Source organism: Petaurus breviceps, unplaced genomic scaffold (assembly GCF_028583685.1).
Source record: "Petaurus breviceps papuanus isolate PSGF00001 unplaced genomic scaffold, PetGlider_PUasm1.0 90731, whole genome shotgun sequence".
NCBI classification, from domain to species: Eukaryota; Metazoa; Chordata; class Mammalia; order Diprotodontia; family Petauridae; genus Petaurus; species Petaurus breviceps.
In genome coordinates, this window is record NW_027187325.1 from 10,268,021 (window position 1) to 10,276,372 (window position 8,352).

Here is an 8,352-nt window from a genome sequence, read left to right on the forward strand (position 1 = left end):
TGTCTAAGGCCAGCTTTTTGATTTTACAGAGGAAGAAACTGAGGCACCAGAGGGAGGAAGTGACTGCCCCTTTGTCACACAGGAAGGATTATTCAACCCTTAACTAAAATTGAAGGTGAGCTCAATTTTAAAGAAATTTTAATTTTAAAATTTTAAATTAAAATTTTAAAGAAACCAAATTTTAGACTCATAGACTATCAGAGCTGGAAGGGATCCTTGAAAGCACTTTATCTTATACTTTTGGCTTACTAAAGAAGAATCACAGGCACAGAAGGGAAGAGTCCAAGTAGGGACCAGATCCCAGTTCTTCTCACTCCAAGGCCAAGTGTTCTCTTTCATCCCATTTTTGGAATTTAGGCTCCTTTGAGTCTTTTTGTTGTTTTTGGTTTGTTTTGCTTTTTGGAGGGGGTTAAGTGACTTGCCCAAGGTCACACGGCTAGTTTTTTGTGTTAAGTGTCTGAGGCAGGATTTGAACTCAGGTCCTCCTGACTCCAGGGCTAGAGCTCTATTCACTGCATCACCTATCCACCTCCTCCTTTGAGTCTTTAGGGCAATGCCTACTTCTCTGGTTATACACCTGGGGACACACAGCTGAGCCTAGAGGAGACCCCTCAGTCCTGTCAGTTGTATATTATATAAAGACTCACCACCGCCCCAATCTCCATTCCTCCTGCAGGGAAATTTAAACAGCTTGAAAGAGCAACGTTTCAAAGGGGAAAAAAATCATTTGACATAGGGAAGCATTTCCAGAATCCATCTCTCCTCTCACAAGATGGTCTTTTTTTTTTTTCTTTTATGGATTCAGGGAGGAAGTAACTTGGGGGAAGACATTTTTCTTTTACTGATGCGCTTCTATTCTTCTCTTGATTTTTACATTTTCAAGCTGTTCCTCTCAAGTTCCTGGTACCAGGTTTAGAGAGGCAGTGCCATAACCACCATGCCTGAGAATTGGCAATTATGGTCAATGGTAACTGTTCCTGAATTCCAGCCCCCTAAGTAGAGGAGGAATTCGTTTCCCAGGCAGTGTCAGTTTGGGGATGACCCGTCTAGCAGCCCCAAGCTTCAGAGCTCCGAAACCCAGGAACCCTCCTAGAAAGAAAAGGAGAAATTGGTAGGCAACATCAGCTTTGAGGTTGTCTCTGTAGAAATTAAGTTTGAGAGCTTGGGGATTGAGCCTTTTAGAGAGAAAAGAGAAGAGAGTGGGGTTCATGGGCAGTGTTCTCTTGGGGAAGCAAGTCAACAATCATTCATTAAGTGTTAACTATGTGCCAGGCACTGTGCCTACGTGCTGAGAATAAGGGAATAAACAAAAACCTGTCCCTGCTCTCCAGGAACTCACAGTTCAGTGGGGAGATAACATGAAAATAACTATGTAAAAATAACCTCTGCATAGGATAAATGGGGGGGGGTAATCTCAAAGGAAAGGCACTAAAATCAAAATTGATTTGGGATGAACATATGCCTTGGCTTCTTCTGGTGGGCAGGTCCCTTGCTAAAGGAAATTTGAAACCAGAGGCTTATGGTTAGTCTTTCTATCCTTCTAATTTCCTCTGTCCACACTGTGACTGGCAGCTATGTCAAAGAAGACTGACCATTGAGCATTAAGTAGGCTTTAAAGAGAGAGACAATTTCAATCTCCTCTGAATGTATGGCTTGGGATTCTTTTTTATTGGACTGCCCATATATGAGAGAAAGCATATAGGCTGGCCTAGATGAGCCTGAGACTGGTTCTGAAATCTTAAAGGGTATGAACATTTTAGTAACTGTCTTCACATAATTCCAAATTGCTTTCCAGAATGGTTGGACCAATTCACAGTTTCACCAGCAAAGAACTGCTGTGCCTATCTGTCCTTAATTTCCCTAGTACCTACTATACCCATCTTTTTGCCAACTTGCTGGGTGTGAGGAAAAACCTCAAACTTGTTTTGATTTGCATTTTTCTTCTTTTTTTTCATTTTTCTTGTTATCAGTGACCTGAAACATTCTTTGATATGATCATTAATAGTTTTTTTTTTTGAAAACTCTTTTTTCATACCCTTTGACCTCGTTATCTTTGCTTTAGGCTTCTTCACATGACCTCTTGCCTAGTCACGTGTCCCCTATCTTGTATTTGTACAGTTGTTGTTTTTTTTTTTAACTTTACATTAAATTTCATCATCCTAGATTTGGCTCAGTTATTTCAGCTTGTTCAAGTGTTTTTGGATCCTGATTTTCTTACCCAACGGTATCAGTTGTCCTTTTCAACTTTGTACCATTCCCATATTAAATAAGCATGACATTTATATCTTCATAATAGTCGGTGGTAAAAATGTTGAAAAGGATAAGGCAATGGACAGGATCCTGTGGCACTCCTTAGAGATGTTCTTTCAGATTGCCATCAATCTGTTAATCATTATTTCTTTAGATCTCATTGCTTAACTAGTTAAATAATAATAATCATAGCTGACATTTATGTAGTGCTCCAAAACTTGAAAAAAAAAAAAACTGTACTCACTGCTGTAATGTTATTACAGGAAATTTTTAAAAATGCATTGCTGAAATCTAGTTATATGGAAAAAAGGGAAGAGGTTTGTTTTTTGTTCTTGTTAAAGCCATGCTGACTTATAGTCAACATTCCTAAGTGTTCACAAATCATCCAATTAATGACATGTACTAGAGGTTTGCCAGCACTCAGAGTGAAGTTCATTGGTATAGAGTTTGAAGAATCAAACTTCTTCCACTTTAAAAAAAAATCAGGACAACATTTACCTGTCCAGTCCTGTAGCACTTTTTGTTGTTGCTGTTATTTTTCAAAGCTCTCATCCCTTAATATCAAATGACCATAACCCAGGTCATTCTCCTCCCTATTTGAGCATTAGATTGCAAATGAATAGGAAGTCTTAGGCAAGAAATTTAAGACCATAGGGACACAGGTTGTATTTCCTCGTGGTTGGATATTTGAAAACAAAGGATATAGAAGAAAGAAATTAATTTGGGAAATGAACAGCTGGATAAGAAGATGGTAATTGAGAATAGGATTTGGACTTCTGGATTATGGTGGACAGAATCCAGAGAGGGAATGCACCTAACAAAGGCTGATAAGAGAGCATTGCCAGGTGTCTTACAAATATAATTAGAAGGTCTTTAAATGGAAAAAAGTGTAGGGAAGGGGTGTGTGTGCTTTATTTTGCCCATTTAAATTGTTTGTGTCCACATGGGTCGGTTTAGATGTGGCTCACAGGGAGGTAGTCTAGTCTCCTCCCTCCATGTTTCTCCAAGGGAGACATTGATTCCTGTCAGGAGAGTAAGTAGGAGGTTGGGACCAGAGGCTGGTCACTTTGTTCTCCTCAGAGAAAGGGGGAACTGGGATAGGATTATATCTATCTGTTACTTTAAGTATTGTAAGTGTAAAGAGAATTTTTAGGTTCAAACTGAGCTCCTAATCACTGACCCAAGCTGTATATCCAAAGTTTAAGTCCCTTCCCAAAAGCCATTTCTACAATGAACATATGTAGTAAATAGCAAATAACCCATTTATCTAAGCTGATAGCAAACAGAAATCAGAAAAAGCATATGTATGAGAATATAGACAGATGATATACAAAGTAAATGAACTCACTCATTGGGAGGGAGGGTGTAGCAGCAAGCACCACAAGAGTCTTCAGGGTTGCTTCCACCACAGGTTCTTGGATCTGCTTTGATAAAGGAAAGCAACTCAAAATGGGTTAACAAGCTTACTTTAATCAGTCAAACATGTATAGTGTACCTAGTAAAGGGGAAAAGGTCAGCACCCCGAACTTCAGAATATACAGACAGAATTATCAAGACAGAGAAACAGATCAAGTAGACAGTTTTCCAAAGTGTCCAACCATTACATCCATACCAAATCAACATCTGGGTTTCAACATCTGGGCTTTTCAAAGCCAGGGGGCTCTGGACAACGGCTTCCCATAATCCAGATCAAGTCACAGAACACTTCTCAAAGTGAGCCCCAAAACAAAGCCTCACATCAGGGCTTATATAGCCTTCTCTTGGCTCAGAGAATGTAACAACCTTTTGGAGCCACTGGCAAATCAAAAAGTATCTACTGAAAAACAAGCCTCCCACCCCAGGCTCCAGGTGCACTTTAGCCTAGGGGCAGGGAAGATCTTTAAAATTTACATTCTCATTACAGAGGGAGAGAGGGAGAGAGAGAGAGAGAGAGAGACAGACAGACAGACAGACAGACAGACAGACAGACAGACAGACCGACAGAGACAGGGAAAAGTCTGGAACCACATCTTCTTTTCCTGCCAGCTCATGATGACCTCTGAAGTACAAGCATGGTATTAATCTGCATCTGATAAATGAGATAATTTGGAAGTTGTGCTCTCAGTCATTTTCTATACAAAAGGAATCATTGCTTGTGAATTGAATGACTTAAGTTTGAAAAAATAAAGTTACACTTATAAGCCAGAAATAATACTCATAGTAACTAATTTCCAAAATAGTCAGTTATTAGTGTTAAAAAAAATCACAACAATCTGTGAGTCTTCTACTAATGAACAAAAAGCAAGCTTAAGATTTTAGTTAAGGATAGTCAAATGACCCCATTAAAATAATTCGTAGCTTGGCTAACTTGCGAAAACCCAAGTTTGTAATCATATCAAATATAATGCTAATGAAACAGACTTTATTGTCCTGATTAATGAGCAGATGGTACTAAATATGGAGGTGAAAATGCTTGGCATAATAACTGAAAAAAAAAAACACAGGGAAAAAAGTACCTCCTAGAACAGCTTGAGAGGAACTCGCCAATAATTTCCCTAAAAATCTAAAATAGATAAAGCATCCTGACATTTTATTTAAGAGTCTTCTTTCCTCGTAAAAATAAATCACCAAGGTGTAATTGAAGGCGGTTTGGCTAGCCCAGATGGGGATTTCTTGGATTTGCCCAAACTTCAGTCAATAGCTTTAGTGGTCATAGTTATCATTCTTATCACCGATAAATATTCATTAACACTGCTAGGCATTAGGGCTTTCAGAGAGGAACAAGACTGAGAAACATAAAACTCAACAGAGTCTTTAGCCCTAAATACCACCAGAGGGATTCCTGGGGACACCTTAGACTTCTTATGCCCCCAAGGCAGACTTGTTAGTTTTTCCTTGTTAGCTTTTGGAGATTGCCAAGATTTCCATACTTCCAACTTCCTATTTTCCATTAATAGCACCATTATTTTTGTATTCACCCAGGCATGAAAAGTAATTGTTACTTGGATTCTTCTTTCCTTCTCCTTTCTTTGCTTTTTTTTTTGGGGGGGAGCAATTGGGGTTGACTTGCCCAAGGTTACACGGTTAGTTTTTGTGTTAAGTGTCTAAAGCCGAATTTGAACTCAGGTCCTCCCGACTCCAGGACTGGTGCTTTATTCACTTCGCCGCCTATCTGCCCCCCTTCTTTTCCTTTGTAATCAACCTCCCAGTCCTGTTTTAAGTTAAAAAAAAATCATTTATGCCTTTTGTTCTTCTCTCCCTTCCTTTCCTTCCTTCTCTCTTTTCCTTCCCCTTCTTCCCTACCCCATCCCACTTTTTCCTTCCTCCCTCACTTCCTTCCTTCCTTCCTCCCTGCCTTCCTTCCTTCCTTCCCTTTCTGAGTCCCTCAGTGTCTTTGTCTCTTTCCACAGCCAAAACAAAAGAGCAGAATAGAAGTTTAGCATAATGTCTTCCAGAAATAAATTGGTTTTTAGAGCACAACAGTTATTAGTGGGGGTGGGAGGGGCAGGGTGATTAGCCAAGTCAATGAGAGAGGATGGTAGTTCAGTGACTGGTTAGTTTTTAACTTGTAAGAACAGTTACTTAGGGTTGACTCAAGTGTATAATTTAGAATCCTACATAAAAATTACCTTTGCTGAGAGTGACTTGAAATTATTTAAGTGAAACATCTTCCTTCCTAAAATATGTGAGCAGTCTGCTCTCTGACCCACCCACACTCTGGCTTCCTCTAAAACTGCTTAAAGTCAAGAGACTTTTTGCCCATTTATGCTTTTCTTGGAACTGTTAAGAATAGTATAATTCTGCTGTAATTCAGAATATCGGGCTGTTGTTTTTTTCTATCTCCCATAAATGGTCTGTGAATTCATTTCAGATTCTCTTCCCCTAGTCTGAGCTTTGATAGAATTTCAGAAATATATTAAATATATTTTGGAGGTTCTAAAAGAACAATGTCAAAGGTGCTCTTAAGTTTGACTCTGAATGGTCTAAGAGAGAGGATCGTTGTACAGTGGTTAGAGCAGAGGGGAGGCCCACCAGAGTATTGTGAGGTTGGGGGTGGTGGGGAAAGGGCTGACGCTGGAAGGGAGAAACAAAGACACAGATAGGAAAACAGAGACAGTGTTAAAGATAGGTTCCATGTGTTTTATGATTTTTTCCTTCCATCACCATTTCTATACTATTTATGTTGTAAGCCCTTGCTCCTTGGTTACTACATTTCTCCACTCTGATACCCAAATTGGGCAGCCTAATCTTCCCTTCCTGTTCTAGTTTCAAGGAACAGTATGACTGCTGTGTTTTCGGCAAGGGCTAGTCTGCTAGACTAATTCATATTAGGGTGATACTGGAAATGATAGCTTAATAGCTTATTCTTCCCAGATACAATATTTGTATTTTAAAAGGGGCTTGTAAGACAAATAAACACAGCACACAGGAGGGCTGCTAACACCAGTTGATCTGATCAGACAGGAAAGACACTAAGGAGTTAATTATCTTACTTTATTCTAGTCCAGTTTTCTCAGAAGTAGGATTGCTGATAGTGGAAACACAAACTCCTACAGCATTTCATAATCACCCTTCTCCCAGGGGCCAGCAAGAAGTGGGGGCAACTACCCCTACATCTCAATGGGGTCAGTTGAGACAGGCACTACTTGTACATCCCCTAAATCCCTCAAGCCTTAATGAAGGCCAGTTGAGGGCAACACAGATTCTCCCTAAGCCTTGATGAGGGCCAGTCAAGGCATGCACAACTTCTGTGCATTCAACCCTAAGGTTCCCCATTCATTAACCAGCGACCACCTGTTTTATGGGGGCAACAGACGAAGAAGGCATATTGCCAGCAATAGCCTCACAAGTTTACATCACCTCATGTCTATATCTCACTGCACAGTTGCAGTGGATGTTTAAATTATTTATCGTTATATAATGCTGCTCAAGTGTGGTGGAGATGTTTTGAACCATAACTGTGGGAACTCATCTCTAATACCTGGGAACAAGAGATTGTTACGGCTATGGATCCTGGGAAACTGAACTCTAAGAAATAATAACAAAAGTTCACTTTACACACACTAAAATTCACCTTACTCACAGGGCCTTCAAAGCATTTACCCAAAGAGTGAACAATGTAAATGAGCTACATTAATTGAAGTAGCCTTCACTAAAATCCTCTCCTATTGCCTCATCATGATGCAGAAGAGGTGTCTGAGGTGTTCACGGCGGACTAGCACCTCTTATGTGAGGGTTTGCTGAGCCCTTTTTAGAAAAGACTGCTCATCCACCTTTGGTGTCTTCCTGGGGCTCCAAGGAGCTCTTAAATGTTCAGTGGCCACACCCCAGTAAAACTGTCTCGGTGGTAGACAGGCTAAACCACGTTGAGGGTACCTGATAGGCCTCAAACCTGATGGTGACTTCCCCCAGTGGAATGGGCAGATGAGAACAATGTGTTCAATGGCTACGAAGGGGGCTGAAGCAGGAGCCATGGAGTTCTTAGTGCTTGGTCAGACTTGGAAGACAGCAAAGTCATTTCCTGCACCCCCAGGCTGTCGCCATTCATCCTGACTTTTGTCCTACCACTGGACTTCATTGACTCTGGAAGAGAGAGTGAGACTGATATCTTTGTGTAACTCTGCTTACTTTAAGTCCAATTCACATTCAAGTCAAGACATCACCCCCGATATCATTGATTGCATTTAAAGGCAAAGGACAAACAACAAAAATGATGCAGAGGTGGCCTGGGGTTCTTGAAGGCTACACCAGGTAGCGTAAGCTCTGGCAAGTCCTACCAAGCTGGTAAGACTTTGAGTATAGTTTGCTGATGACTTTTGTGTCTGTCACCTGAGGATCAGATTAATTACATTTGGAGAGGTCCTTTACCAGAGTGAGCTCCAGGTGTCTTGACTTTTTTTCTGCCACTGGATTCTGGAGGAGACAGTGAGGCTGATGACTGTACAGCTTTATCTCCCTTGAACCCAATTTACACACAAGTGAAGACAGCACCCTCATGATGTCATTGCTCCTTTTCAGGAAGAAAGAAGGAACAACAGCCAGAGTGAAGAAATTTTCATGGCTGCAGTATCGCCAACTCTAACAGTCAAAGTAGAATTTCAGAGGCAGAAGATCTCAAGTCAT

At 40.5% G+C, this 8,352-nt stretch overlaps 1 long non-coding RNA gene across 2 annotated transcripts; it reads right to left on the minus strand.

The window, feature by feature from the left end:
- Positions 1-379: 379 nt before the first annotated feature.
- LOC138145223 (uncharacterized) lies at positions 380-3,995 on the minus strand. Of its 2 annotated transcripts, none has more exons than XR_011164150.1 (3): positions 3,863-3,995; positions 3,599-3,671; positions 380-1,089 (listed from the first exon to the last, which is right to left on the minus strand). It is a non-coding gene; the product is annotated as an uncharacterized lncRNA (long non-coding RNA). The 2 variants fall into 2 exon arrangements; XR_011164151.1 differs by having other exon boundaries at positions 3,599-3,674.
- Between the last annotated feature and the right edge of the window lie 4,357 nt (positions 3,996-8,352).